General features: G+C 41.7%; 1 long non-coding RNA gene across 1 annotated transcript; it reads right to left on the reverse strand.

The window, feature by feature from the left end:
• Positions 1-872: 872 nt before the first annotated feature.
• Positions 873-2,320, reverse strand: LOC143099162 (uncharacterized). Its single transcript, XR_012981417.1, has 2 exons — positions 2,239-2,320; positions 873-1,828 (listed from the first exon to the last, which is right to left on the reverse strand). It is a non-coding gene; the product is annotated as an uncharacterized LOC143099162 (long non-coding RNA).
• Between the last annotated feature and the right edge of the window lie 13,436 nt (positions 2,321-15,756).

Raw genomic sequence — 15,756 nt, forward strand, 5'->3', positions numbered from 1 at the left:
AGTTGGCCTCTGTCACTTTGTCAATATGTAGAAACTTCATTTTGTAATGGACTAGCATGTTATCCAACCCCCACTTCTGTGCTCTGCACCTCTGTGGGGGGTGGGCAGTGTTTCTCTGACCTGCTCAGCAATTGCATCTGGTGTCACCATATTTAACAGTCTGTATTTTCCAATGTATTGTCAATGCACGTTATACTTATTAGGCTACACTGTAATTCTTCACACTGATGTGTTCACTTATATTTCAGGTTGTCACCCATTTTCCATCCACTTGACCTCCACCTGGAACACCTAAACAATTTTCTCAAATCATTTATGAGAGGATTGGGACCAAACATGTCAGAAATGTCAGCAGCCAGAATCAGTAGGTCCATTGGCATCGTCAAAGAGCTAATGGACAAAACGGACACAGAGCTGGAGCTGACAAGGCCGGCTGGCATTCATCATGTGGCCCGAGAACAGGACGTTTTAACACTGGTAAACGTTTTCAGGGAGACACAACTTTCCCAACAAAAATCACCCAGGCAGGCAGTCTCATGCATTCCCGAATTTCAAGAGAAACGTATAGGCAAAGCTGAATAACCAGGAGAAAATAATGGACTGGCAAAATGTGCCTATTTAAATAATTAAGTAAATGTGAAATGTAAATGGTGATGGTAATTTGTAAATATTGTTTTCGTAAATAATTGTTTTCATATAATAGTTTAGTAGTATCCACATTCTTGAAAACATTTTTGTGTTTTCTTATTGGTTGTATGTTCAAAGTTCAGCGTATATCTTCAAACATTACCTATTATGTGTAGATATTAAAAATCTTTATTGACATGTCTTATTGTTTGTCTTTAAATGCAGAAACATCACCAACCAGTAGAGAAGTATAAACCATTTTAATTTTATTCAAAAATATTAATGTAACAGAGGTAAAAAAAAAGGCATTTGCACAACAACAGGACCCTGAAGCTACAAATTTGAGCCTGAATTTGAAGCTAGCCTGAGATCTTCAACATTGACAAGCCTGATTCCAAGTTACTTGGGGATGATTGTATCTTATCATCCTCATCCTCGTCATCAAAGTAACCAGTGTAATCCATGTCAACCTGAACACGGTCATCCTGAACAACACAGTCATCAAACAAATTAGTTTGACTCTGTTCGATGTCATCAAAAACCTCATGCATAATTCATAGTATCTCTTTTGCATGTTCCAGCTTGTATGTAGGGAGATTATGGATAATGAAGTCCAGGTCAAATATCTGTGTGCACTGTTCTAAAACTGATCAATGAGTTCATCTCCAAAACCAGTGCAGGCTGTGTCGACTGTGTAAAGTGGTATGTTTTTATGGTCCTGAAGTAAACTACTCCTGTAAGTTTGTAACAGTTCCCTGATCAAAAGTGTGCCCTTAGGTGTGACTATTCTGTGTTTGTGGTGTGATGAAACCTCCCCTTGAAAGTGTTCATATTTGGGGATTAGCTCCCCACAACCTTCAGGTTCACAAGAATAAACAGAATGGCAGTGAGTGCAGCACAGATGTCCTAGATCAACAGATGTGGTGTGTTCCTCAAAATGGCAGTACAAAGCTTTCCGCAGACAACTAGTGACTCCATTAAAGTACCGTCTTAACTGCTGGGTCAAGCTTTGTACTAACATCCCTCACAATTCAGTGTAGGCACTCCAGTGTATGGCCAGGTACTTTAATCAGACCCACTCTGATGTTTGTTCTGTTTGGGCTCAGGGCCAAATTTATTGGATTGTCCATCTGAAGCTGTTTCATAACCCTGGCTCTGGATTCCCGATCAGCAGAAGCAGTCAATGTCAGCACAGGTGTACCTGGAATATATAGCAGTACAAAAAGCAACCAATAAGTAACAGTAAAAATAAGAAATTATGAGTAGTATCATTTAGTACTTTTTAATGACTGTACTGACATCTAAAAACAATACATCACTTATAAGGGGTACAGTGACTAGCCTACCAATATGGGTATGGTGCTTGAGTACATAAAGCAACACCCAAATGCCCTTCTGCCCTTTAGCAGCCTGACCACTGATAGAAATAAAACAGTAACCTACATTAGAATGTTTTAACAGCTAGTTCGCTACAATCACACTAACGTTATGATTGTACCAAGTCTGAGTTAGCGAACGTACAACGATACCTAGGCTACTATGTTTACAACATGGGATTCATATCACGACATTGGGAGTTATTTACTAAGTCAGACAGTTAGACTCTCTTACCATTTGTAAGTTAGATGAACTTCGTCCATGACGATACCCATTACGTTGGCTTGAAAAACATCGGAGCCTAGCATGTCCCTCCAGCAGCCAGGATTCCGGGCTTCAAAAAAGGATCTGGCAACCACCGCTGGCTATATCCACCTCGTCGTGCACGCCGAGTTGCATCGCCGTGATGCCCATTTCAGTTGCTTCGGCAAAAAACATCTTTCTTATCAACAAATGCCTTGATCGATCCCGTTACTCTGTTCCTCTTTTAAAATTAATTCGCTGTCGATATCTTCTAGAACAGACCTGATAGCAGAATCTACACATCTCAATTCTCCAGCGGCAGCCATCGTTGTTGTAAACGAATTCAACCCAAGCGCTCTTTGGTGACGTGGTGGATTACGTTACTGTTGAGCATCTGTCCATCATCGTATAAAGCCCGCCCTGACAATTTGATTGGCCCGCCAGTATTTGGGCGAGCATACTCGCGCCACTATTGATCAATGCCAGACCGAACTTCCCGACCTCAAACGTTGTGGGCGGGACTAAATTCGGAATGGCACCCAGGCTAAAATTCATCCAGGATAACCTAAAAATCCCAGCTTAATCCCTTATCTAGGTTTTGTGAAATACCCCTCAGGATACCAGCCCATAATCTGTAACACAATGTCTGTGTTCAATTCACACATATGGTTTGGGAGCTTATTGTTTCAGTCTATCCAACAGGTCTAGCTGGTAAATTGAGTTCACCTGAAGAGTTAAGTGGACTGCTTGGCGTGGTCAGGGATTCCAGCTGTGCTGCCACACGTGGGACTCCATCCAGCAGACAAAAGATGATGAGATCTGCCAAAGAATAAGCACACACCTTATTGTCACAATGACACAAGTAAAAAGAAAATGATGAAACAAAGAAAAAATCAGGACAAAACATCATGAAATTTCAATTAAATTGAAAGATGTAATATAAAGACATTACACCAGTGGTTCTCAAACTGTGGTACGGGTACTACTGGTGGTACGCGGACTCCTTCTAGTGGTACTCCAGGAGTCTCCAAGATTTTTTGTTATAAAGATGACATAATCACTTCAAATTATATCAATAATAATTCAAAATAATTCAAAATCCTTTACCACACAATCACTGAAGTTAAATTTGAAAAAGTAGGCCTATATTCGTTTTTATATTAGCCAATAGGAGGCAATAGGCCTACTAGTCTAGTTGAACTGTATCGAGCATTAGCAAATGGTTGACAAGCTAAGCTGTGATGGAAAGCAAAAGAAAAGGAAGCAAACATGCTGGATCAAAAACATCCATGCAATCATGGCTCCAAACGGGAAGTATTAGAAAGAGAAGTGTGGTGAATATGTTCGAGCAGAAGCGGAAGCTGGTGACAATGAGCCCAGCACATGTGACTAGTGAAGCTTCAATGGCACCTGCCAGCAACAAATGACGCAAAACAGTATGTACAATACAGTACAATATGTGAAATTGGCTTACACTATTGTATTTTAATGCCAGTAATAATTGTGGTACTTGGAGAGCCAACTGTTTTCTGAGGTGGTACTCATTGTGAAAAGTTTGAGAGCCACTGCATTACACAAATACAGAAATAAATCATACACAAACTAACTACAGAAATACATAAATAAACAAATACATAGATTTTAAAAGTCTATCACTTTTCTTAAAACACTTTCATTCTTCACTGATATCCATCAAAGTAATCACAATCATTTATTTTTAATTTTCTTAACCAAAAAAAAAATGTCATTCGCATTTGCCCAAGCAAGTGTATTTTTAGTTTTATCTATAAACTGATGAGAGTAATGTTTTTATCATCTCTATTCTGTGAATTCGGTGAAAAAAATAATTCATCAAATACTTTCAATACTTGTTACATTTAAGTTATCAAGGCTACTTACGTGTCAATCGAAGGAGCTTTATTTTCTTATTGACCAGACGATCAACCATCTTCAAGGTACGTAATCCCATAAAACCTTCTGGGGAGCAAGTCTGGATAGCCATGTCAGGTACAGCTGACTCACAGTTGTGAAATGGTGTCGGTCACATAAGGTGATAGTCACCTAGTGTATAGACAGCAGCACAGTGAGGAAATACACATGTCAGAGAAGCGTAGGTGATATATCAAGCTACAGATGAAAAGCACCATTGTGAGGGTGGCGTCAGTATTCATGAATATTGGGGAAAGTAACGCTGGTTGAAAGGGGTTTCCCTATGTCATCTGATGCAAATCTTGTTTTCCATCAAGCTTCTCATACTCTTTTGTGCTCATTCCTCCTCATTGCTTCTGTTTGTAAATACATTCAGTGAGATAGAACAAGAGAGATACATTATATATATATATAGATAGATAGATAGATAGATAGATGCACATCTTGTTTTCCATCAAGCTTCTCATAATCTCTCGTGCTCATTCCTCCTCATTGCTTCTGTTTGTAAATACATTCAGTGAGATAGAACAAGAGAGATAGATATATTGCCTGTTGAATATACACATTGCCCATTGGATACATATTTCCTGTTGAATATACACAGTGCCCATTGGATACATATTTCCTGTTGAATATACACAGTGCCCATTGGATACATATTGCTTGTTGGATTAATTGCCTGTTAGTTGAACAAAGGTTTGTCATACTGGGCCAATCCCAAAGTGAGCCCTGAGGACTAAGGACTAAGGACTCACAGACTTAATTGATCTCAGGTACAAAGTGAGTGTGCGAGGCCACATGTGCTCAGATGGGTATGAATGGGTTTGGGACAACACTTCACGAGATCACATGTTACCTTGGTGATGTTTCATAACAAAAATGCTGCTGATTTTGGGAATTTTCATTTGAAGGTTGTTGCTTTTCACACGGCCAAGGCACAGGAGACAACTGCCTGATTCCACATTTTTTTTTACAAGCTGGTCGTGTGTCGTGCTGTTGTTTATCCCTTGATTTCCCTATGGTCTCTTCGGTAAACGTCACAACGCTTTGAACTGTGGGTAATTCCCTTTGCTGAAGTCTGCACTGACGCAGACTCACGGAAAGGGCTCGGTAAGTGTGTTCTCAAATCCTCAAGCCCTTTGAAATGCAACATTGGAACAGTCCTAATCCCTTACAAATTTCACAAGAACGTGCAGCAAAGTCTGTGACTCTGAGTCTGGACTTTGGGATTGGGCCATTATGTCACATTAAATTACTTACTGCAAACCCAACTCGAAATCCACAGAAATGAAACCTTTTTTTTTCTGATTGTGGGTGTGTGTGAATGTGTGTGTGTGTTGTGGTACCCCAAGCTGCTCTTGTTGTCCCACTAGGGAAAACCGTCGCCAGATCCCCTTGGGTAAGGTCGTGGATGGCGTGTACTTCACCAGGGCTATGCTGGAAGGGCACTAGGACCCTGGGGAGGTGCTCTGAAGACTAGGGACGTCAGCACGTCCACTAATTGGAGTCCAGCTGCAAATTGTTAGATTGGCTCTGAACAGCACCTGAAAAGACCTGTTGTTAGAGAGACAAAGAGGGAAGCAGGGCTGGGGAAGCAAAACACATACAGCTTTTGTCCTTTGTTTAAGGCAGTATGTTGTCTGTTTAAACTGCTTCAAGTGTGATTGGATGGATAGATAGATAGATAGATAGATAGATAGATAGATAGATAGATACTTTATTGATCCTCAAGGGGAAATTTAAGGGTCTCAGTAGCGTAAAGACATAACACACAACATGCACTTACAACAGAAATGGTAAACATTAGTATAAGTATAAACATATAACTAAACTCCACTGTACAATAAAGTCCGTAGAAGATAAGATAAGAATCTCACAAACTAAATACACTATATAAGTTAAATTAAGAAAGTCCAATGTGCTTGAGGGTGATCAAGCATAAGACGCTTGTAGTGACAGGGCCAGGACTGGTGAGGTGCTAAAGGGAGTGAGTGTCGTGATGAAGGTGCAAACAGTATTCCAACCATAGTCCTTAGTTGTGTGTGCCTGGCAAGGTGCTCAAGAGAGTGGGTGTCATGGTGAAGGTGCAAAAAGTAGTCCAACATTAGTCAACAGTGCAACAGTAGGGTCTAGAGACCAGCATAAATAATATAATCAAATAGGAGAGTAAAGTGTAATGTAAACAAGGTAAAATAAAAACTATTTCAGTGCAAGAATGGGTTGAGGTAACAGTGTAGCAGTAAAACAGTAGTGAAACATTAGGCTGTGTACAATAGTAAAACAGTAGTAAAACAGTAGTAAGCAGTAGTGGGCAGTCAGTACTCAAAAAACATGGACGTGGAGAGGGTGGAGAGGCAGACAGACTAAGCAGAGAAGTCTATCTCTCCTCTCCCCTTTAGTGAGGCATTGAACAGTTCAATGGCCCTAGGAACAAATGACTTCCTCAGCCTTTCAGTTGTGCATGGCAGTGAGCGAAGTCTCCAGCTGATCAAGCTCTTTTGGTTTTTGATAGTGCTGTAGAGCGGGTGACATTCATTGTCCAAGATTTTGATCAGTTTGTTTAGGGTCCTTTTGTCAGATATTGAAGTGATGCACTCCAGTTCAGCTCCCACTACAGAGCCAGCTTTCCTTACCAGCCTGTCAAGTCGCCCCGCATCCTTCTTCTTTGTGCTTCCTCCCCACCATACCACTGCATAGAAGAGGGCGCTGGCCACAACAGACTGATAGAACATCCTGAGGAGCTTGCTGCACACATTGAAGGGCCGCAGCCTCCTCAGGAAGTACAGCCTGCTCTGTCCTTTCTTGTAGAGTGCATCAGTGTTGGCTGACCAGTCCAGTTTATTGTCCAGGTGGAGACCCAGATACTTGTAGGTGCTTACCACCTCCACATTGACCCCATCAATGGAGACTGGTAGCAGAGCGGGCTTAGACCTTCGGAAATCCACCACCATCTCCTTGGTCTTTGAGGTGTTAAGTTGAAGGTGATTGAGTTTGCACCACTGCACAAAGTCCTCCACCAGGCTCCTGTACTCCTCCTCCTGCTCATCCCTGATACACCCCACAATTGCAGTATCATCAGAAAACTTCTGCATGTGGCATGACTCGGTGTTGTAGCGGAAGTCAGATGTGTACAGGGTGAACAGGACTGGAGAGAGCACAGTTCCCTGTGGCGCTCCGGTGCTGCTGATCACAGTGTCAGAGAGGCAGTTCTTCAGTCTGACAAACTGTGGTCGCTCGGTCAGGTAATCTGTAATCCAGGTTACCAGGTGAGCGTCCACACCCATCTGCAAGAGCTTATCTCCCAGTCTGAGGGGTTGGATGGTGTTAAAAGCACTTGAGAAATCAAAGAACATGATTCTCACAGCACTTTTCCCCTTGTCTAGGTGAGAATGTGTCCTGTGTAGAAGATAAGTGATGGCATCGTCCACGCCCACTTTCTCCTGGTATGCAAACTGTAAAGGGTCTAGTGCATGGCGTACCTGGGGTCTGAGCATCCCTAAGACCAGCCGCTCCATTGTTTTCATCACGTGAGATGTTAGAGCGACAGGCCTGAAGTCATTCAGCTCGTTGGGGTGTGGTTTCTTGGGAACGGGGGTGAGACATGATGTCTTCCACAGTGTTGGAACTTGTCCGAGACGTAGACTCCAGTTGAAGATGTGCTTCAGTGGCTCCCCCAGTTCAGCAGCACAGGACTTGAGCAGTCTTGGACACAGTCTGTCAGGCCCTGCCGCCTTACGAGGATGGAGTTTCCTTAAGAGATAACTTACTTGGTCCGCTGAAATGATGGGGGGGATGAGGGGAGTGGAGGGTGAGGAGGAGGAGGGGTGCTTCTGTGAGGGTTGTCGTGTGGCTAGAAACTGATGGCAATTGGCTGAAGCCATTGTTGTCGCACTGCTCATGGTCACCATGTGGGGGAGAGGTGCGATAGCCCGATCAGCACTGATGGTGGAGGGGGGGGGGGGGGCAGCATCTGAGGTCTGTGTGTCTGATGGCTGTTGACTGAGGTCGTTGTCACCTCTTTGTTCGTGGTAGCCATGTGGGGGAGGGGTGCAATATCCAGTAATGGTGGGGGTGAGTGTTGCACTGGTAATGAGGTGGGGTGGGGGCTGGGGGATGGGCAATCGAACCTGTAAAAGTGGTTCAGCTGGTTCGCTCTATCCAGGTCTCCCTCCGCAGAGCTGCTGCTCTTCTTAAGGCCAGTGATAGATTTCATGCAGTCCCACACCTCCTTCATGTTGTTATCTTGCATCTTCTGTTCCATCTTCCTTCTGTAGTCCTCCTTTGCCTCTTTCAGCTTAGTCTTGAGTTCCCCCTGTACTCGCCTCAGCTCTGCCATGTCCCCCTCCTTAAACGCCATCTTTTTCCTATTGAGAAGGGTCTTGACATTACTGGTTATCCAAGGCTTGTTATTTGGATAGCAGCGTACAGTCCTTGTGGGAACAACAATGTCCATACAGAAGTTCAGATTGCTTGTGCCCAGGAATTTTGAAGAGCGGAGTGGACTGCAGGTCAGCCAGGAGGGCCTGTCCATCTTCCAGACTCAAGATCCAAAGCAGACCGAAGAAGTTTTCATTGCATTTTGAGTACCTCAGTTTGAGGCTTTATAAGTTAAATAAAAGAAACCGTCTGCTGGAAATCACTCTCCTCGTGTCTTTGGATCCCTGGGAGTTCACAGTGTGTGTGTGCGTGCGTTGCTTGTGTTGCATGTAGGCTGGTCTGGAAAACATGTAATGGGCAAACAAACATGTGGTTTTCCTTGTCTCTATTTCCTTGTTTATATTTCTATCAATTTGTTCCACTGATTTTGGCTGAGAGAAGACATTTTCAGCTGAAAAATAGCCCCCCGTTTGCCTCAAAGTCCCAATTGAAGTTTAACTTCAGAGAAGAGAAACAGGTGATAGCTCGCTAATAGCTAAGTCAAATTAAATTACTTACTGCAAACTCGATAGCTCGCTAATAGCTACGTCAAATTAAATTACTTACTGCAAACTCGAAATCCACAGAAATTAAACCTGTTTTTTCTGATTGTTTGATAGTTTATATGTGAGATGTTTGTGTGCTTCTATGTGGGGTGGTTTGGAGAGCATGCAATGTGTAGAGGTGACTTTGGCACAACATGGTTTTCCTTGTCCAAACTTCCTTGTTCATTTTTCTGTCAGTATGTTGCTGGAATGCAAAAAAAGATCCTGCTCTAAGAGGAAGTTCATCTGCATGTAAAACTCCCTGACACTATGCTTCGACAGAACAATAAATCAGATGGTTTTAGAAAAAAAACCCGCACTTTACCTCCACCTAGAGCCTGTTATTTGTTTTGCAAGAATACACATGAGAGTTGTAGACATTCAAAATGTTGGCTAAGTCCCCTCAATCTGTCAGACTTGCCAACTGCAGCTTTAACGTCACAAAAAATGACAATGCCACTGAACAACAACAAAAAAACCTGGTCTAAAAAACCTGGTCTGGGAAAAGCCTGTAAAAGTCCTGACAGGAAGCATGCATAAGGATGTAGATCAAGGAATGCACTAATATTTTGTTCGTAGTACCAGTTTGCAACAATTGTTAGTTAAGACTAAGTTGTAAACACTTTGGAAAAAAAAATATTAAAAACTGGATATACCGAAAAACTTTGATGTAATCGCTTCCTGCCAGGACTTTTACGGGCTTTTCCCAAATCACTGAAGCAACGTCGATGCAGCGGTAGATAGCAGCAGAGTAGAAGCTATCAGGCAAGTGTTATTTAAACTAGATGTACCGCGTAGCGGTACAAAATATGACCGCCGCTCAGTCCTGCACATCCATTCTGCGAAAATAAATCATATTAATGAATTTGTCTCCATCTTCTACTCCATTCCCCACTCTTGAAACTTTTGTGTATGCTTGTTTGAAATGTGTGTTTGCACACATTCCGCACACAAAGTAGCCTACTGGCGCTGCAAAGGTGAATAGATTTGTTTCTGGGCCAAAAAATCTGTAACATTGTTATAAAACCTTTAAAATCTCTAAACAATCACAAGTAGGGCAGTTCATCACAGTCCATCCATTGCAACTGGACTGATGAAAGGTACACCTGTAGGCTACATTGTATTTGGGAAAAGCAGAAGGTAGCAGCATAATGTATTTATTTATTTATTATTAAACAAAACAATCCCTGTCAGTTCCATGCAGTTTTCAACAGCTATCAAGAAGAGAGGTCATGTCATGGATTTTTGTGAATGTTTCTTCTTCTACATATGCATAAGTTTAGTCATCTAGTTCAAATGATATTCAGCTTTATTGTCAATGCACAAATGAAATACCAGTAGTCTAAAACAAAATGCCGTTTTTCCCAGTGGTGCAAATAACTGACATGTCCAAAGGGCCTTCATGAAATGCGTTGCGAGACTGTTCATACACATTTTAACGGGCAAAGTTGAAGAGCTACTCTCCGTTATTGTTTGTGCAAATAATATGCTGATTCATGTTCCCTTGCATTTTGCAACCATGAGGTCAATGGTTAAGCTCAATCTTTTGACGCAATCTTTTGATTTTCACCCAGCCTAGTCCATGGTAGGCGCCCGATAGAAATATTGTTTAATTTTGCGATTGAGATATCCACGCACTGGCGCCCCCCCTGCGACGTGTTCGCCCCCCGGTTTTAGAGCTATTCTAAATGCAAAAATGCATAGAGGGAGTTATGACAAAACCGTGACTGTTAACAAACTATAAGCTATATAAGGTAGGCCCTATGCTAGGCCTATTACACAACACAAATTGTCGCTAGGCTATGCTGGCGACCCAAATAAAATCTCCGTTGGAACCAATGGCTTACACCTTACAGTATCAAGCTGCCACCTCTTGGCGAAAAAGTTAATAGTTTTGCATATCAGTAGTAATACATTTCACGTAGCTGTGAATCACGGAAAGGGCGAATGAAGTGGACACTTCTAAACGGAACCCAACCCACTGTACAGTAGCTCAAGGTCTGTGGCTAAAGCAGCCATAATGAAAGCGTTATCATTGTTTGGATACTTCACACACACGTGTTTTTTAATCGCATAGACTACAACTACCAAGCTGGAATCAAAGCACATCGACTCCCCTCTCACACCCTAAACACGCACTTCGAACAAACAAAAAGCGCCTCAGTCTCACGGAATAGCCATAGGCAAAACTGTATCTGACCCTTGTAACGTTGGTACTAAATCATTCATCGCAAAGAATGATTTTTGTAGCACGTGCAACAAATATGTGTAGGTACAGCCCTGCCCTGAATACATCTCAACGTGCGCTCTAAAACATCTGGTTTAAATGGAGATTGTAGATCATCACGGGATCATAGACAGGTTATCTTTCAGGTAGCCTATATATTTTCCATTAAAAAACCATCACGTAGCGAACGTGTTGTGGCTAACTCACTTAGCTCCTGTTAGTAGCCTAGGTTATGGTCATAAGCAAATGAGATGACAGTCGAAAGATACAATTAGTGCTGTTATCGATTTGCTTGGTAGCTTATAAACGCATTTATGGTTTTCTACAAATACATCAATAATCAAATTGGCCTCCATCAGTCAACCATGCTAACGGTAACATTATTTTACCTACGTTCTGCTATTGATAGGATTAACGTAGCCTACCTGCAGTAAAAAACAAGCATGTCCGATAAACATTCTCAGATTTATTTCGGCTTCAAGAGGAAATGGGAATTACATGTCATGCAGAAATCATCCTACCCTTAGACGTTCTCTGCGGTAAACTACTGTAGCCTACAGTCTTGTCCTTGTAGGAAGCATAGTGTCTTTCCAACCCATTTAAGATTAACTTCCAACAAAATTACGTCTCACTGCAACGATGCGCCATCTAGTGGACAAACGACTACTTATCGCCAATACTGGAAATGCAGCCATGATGATGATGATGAATATTTATTTTGGCTTTCTTTTAATCCTACTGAATTTGTAATTATGTATCGGCCGTTCTAATACCGATAGTATGTGGGTGCCTGTGTGTGTGTGTGCATGTGTATATGTGTGCACCACCATCTACAGGCCAATGAGTGTAGAGTCACTAAATGTACACATAACTTAATTTTTTAGACCCCCCCATGGATGAAATTCTACGAAACTTGGCATACCCCCAGAGAATGTCAGGTTAATCATACACATAAAATTTGGTGCAGTTCTGAACGTCTTTACTGAAGAGAGGGGCGATTAAAGCAGAATGATATTGCATTTTCATTTTTTACCGGGGGGGTGCAAATCACAAATGAGTGATTATGGGCTAAGTTGATGTGGGCCCTTGAGACCAACATACCATAAAAATTTATTCATCCTCGGTGCCACGGTTCAGGTAGTTATTGAGGAAAAACTGCATTTTTTGGGTTTCGGGGGGCCCAGCGCGGAGGGGGAGTGGCCCCCGGGGACCAAACGAAATTTTTCCGTAAAAGTCTAGTGGGGCTACATACCCACCAAATTTCATGTGCCCTGGTGTTTCGGTGCCCCGGGTATCGTTGACCAAAATTTCAGGAAGTAGATGACGGGAAAAAAAAAAAAAAAAAAAAAAAAAAAAAACTTTGACAATCCCTATATGACCGCTTCGCTAGCTTCGCTAGCGGCGGTCATAATAAACTCCTGGTGTACTTACAAACTTTCCAATGCCTCGTTTTATGAATAAAGAACATAGTTGTACTACTGTAGAAGTTTCGTACCATTCTGGGATTTATTAGTGGGGTAATTTACAAGATACTAAGTTGGCGCATTAGCGCCTGCAGAAAGTCATTAGTTTCTCACTGTGCTACTCAACCAGGGTTCGACCAAGGGTAAACAGGTTCTGGGAGGGTGTTTGGCTCGGGATCATGGTGCAAAGGACCCTAGAGTGAAATTACTCTGAACCATCGCTTTAACCTAAGTAAGTTGCAAACTGAGAGTAAATCAGTGAGTTGTGTTTACAGTTTTGCAAAAAGTGTGCTACAAAATTACAACCTGAATGTGAGTGAATGTGCTTTCTGTTTGTTAAACTTGGTGAATTGGCTACCAGCAAGAATAACCATTTAGATTTTAAACATTCAGAAAAAAATATATGTGTTTACCAGATTTATATACATGATACTTTTTTTCTTCCGTTTGGTGTAGGCTGCTTAAGACACATCTCAGGAAGAGAATGGCGTTGGCTGTGAAGGTTGGCTGTGAGTCTTTCAGGACAGAACATTACATCAGTCGTAAAATAATGTGATAAACTATGATTAATCAGACACCATAAAAGTAATAAAGTGACATACAATATTACCAAATAGTTGACTTGTGAGTAGATGAGTAGTGGAGTGGCACACAATGAGAGAGATAGTGGATGAATTAACAATTTATTACAGTGGACGATAAGCTTAAATGTAACTAATGTCACATACATTGAATGCAAGGTAAAACCAAATAACCAAGTGCAAGTTAGATGTTAGTTGAACAGTAAACAACCAAATAACCCAAAACAATTTAGATACAAAATGAACCAGATAAACCAAGAATACATCACATGTAAATAAATCAAAACAAATCCAAAAGAAAGGAGAAAGAGGGAGGGGGGGACCCAGGAGCAGAATGGCATCATATAAGACATAATATAGAACCCAGTACAAAATTCTACTGAAATAGAGTACCGAAATGTGACGTTCCGTTTTCATGTTGGCAGTGTCACTGGATCTAAACAAACTTTCAAAGTGGCTTCATGTCAATGAATCTATCTATCTATCTATCTATCGACAAGGTAAAATAAAAAAACGATTTCAGTGCAAGAACAGGTTGAGGTAATAGGGTTATAGCCATTCATTCATTCAGTATTGTATCAGAAGCCTGACCGCAGCCATTGATCATGTGTGCTAATATAGCATGAAAAACAGTGTAGCAGTAAAACAGTAGTGAAAACATTAGGCTGTGTACAATAGTAAAACAGTAGTAAGCAGTAGTGGGCAGTCAGTACTCAAAAACATGGACATGGAGAGGGTGGAGAGGCAGACAGACTAAGCAGAGAAGTCTATCTCTCCTCTTCCCTTGAGTTCAATGGCCCTAGGAACAAATGACTTCCTCAGCCTTTCAGTTGTGCATGGCAGTGAGCGAAGTCTCCAGCTGATCAAGCTCTTTTGGTTTTTGATAGTGGTGTAGAGCGGATGACATTCATTGTCCAAGATGTTGATCAGTTTGTTTAGGGTCCTTTTGTCAGATATTGAAGTGATGCACTCCAGTTCAGCTCCCACTACAGAGCCAGCTTTCCTTACCAGCCTGTCAAGTCGCCCAGCATTCTTCTTCTTTGTGCTTCCTCCCCAGCATACCATTGCATAGAAGAGGGCGCTGGCCACAACAGACTGGTAGAACATCCTGAGGAGCTTGCTGCACACATTGAAGGAACGCAGCCTCCTCAGGAAGTACAGCCTGCTCTGTCCTTTCTTGTAGAGTGCATCAGTGTTGGCTGACCAGTCCAGTTTATTGTCCAGGTGGAGACCCAGATACTTGTAGGTGCTTACCACCTCCACATTGACCCCATCAATGGAGACTGGTAGAAGAGCGGGCTTAGACCTTCGAAAATCCACCACCATCTCCTTGGTCTTTAATATTATGTTTTTAGCTTTTTTTTTTAATTACAAAACTATACACTCTAACACACCTTATATGTGATTTTGGGAACTCTGTGATGAATGGAAATGAAATATATGACGATCGAAAACTCATGAAAATGCACAATCTGGACATTTTATCTGGACATTTTATCATAACTCGGTTGCTGCTTTGGGTCGAATCAGTGACGCATGCACGTCAGCTCAAAACCAGGCCATTTTGTGGGTCTATCACTAGGTGGCAGTCTCGCCAGGTCTCGCTAGGTCACTTCCCGGAACCTTTACAGGCAACACTTCATATTTCATGAAAGACGTTATATCTCCATTTCTAGAAAAAAAACAGCGATTTTGATGAAAACTAGCCATTGTTTAGCTTGGGATTTCTCAGGAACAGAGGCGTGTAGAAATACACGGTTTGCACCCACCGAGAGCTTAAAGTCTCACCTTTTAATCGAGCCATTGTATGTGTTCATAGCTATAACACAGAATATGCTGTGGCTGTACAAAAATCATCAACAATGGTCTAGATTGCTGGCACTCTAGGGCAAAGCTTCCGAAAACAGCTTGGCATTCAATGAGTTAATAGTGATGTTTTTTGCCTCGAAAAAAAAAAAGCCAAGACACGTCCGTGAACTAAAGGATTTTAAACACATGCTGTGACGTTACATGCAGGTCTCTTTTATGGAGGAAACCCATGCTAAAACAAAACTCTGTAGTCACAAATTTGATTGTGTTGGTATGAATATATGTTGTAATATGTGATTCCTACTGTGTAAAAAAATATGCTAACGTCATGGAAATGTTGTAAAATTATTTAAATAGATTAAGAAAGCCACCGCTATGGCGAATACTGGATTGATTTGTTTAGATGCAGTGGAATTGCTGCCTTGACAACGCTACATCATGGCTTCGGTGCTCTATTCTACTGATCTCTAAGCATAGCTATCAAACAAATGTGAAACTTTGAGACGTAAAATTGCTTGATTATCTCAGTGCTCAGGGGC

This window comes from Alosa pseudoharengus, unplaced genomic scaffold (assembly GCF_046254945.1).
Source record: "Alosa pseudoharengus isolate Yale_2024_CS ecotype anadromous, Long Island Sound unplaced genomic scaffold, YU_APseudo_1.1 YU_APseudo_1.1_scf_25, whole genome shotgun sequence".
NCBI classification, from domain to species: domain Eukaryota; kingdom Metazoa; phylum Chordata; class Actinopteri; order Clupeiformes; family Clupeidae; genus Alosa; species Alosa pseudoharengus.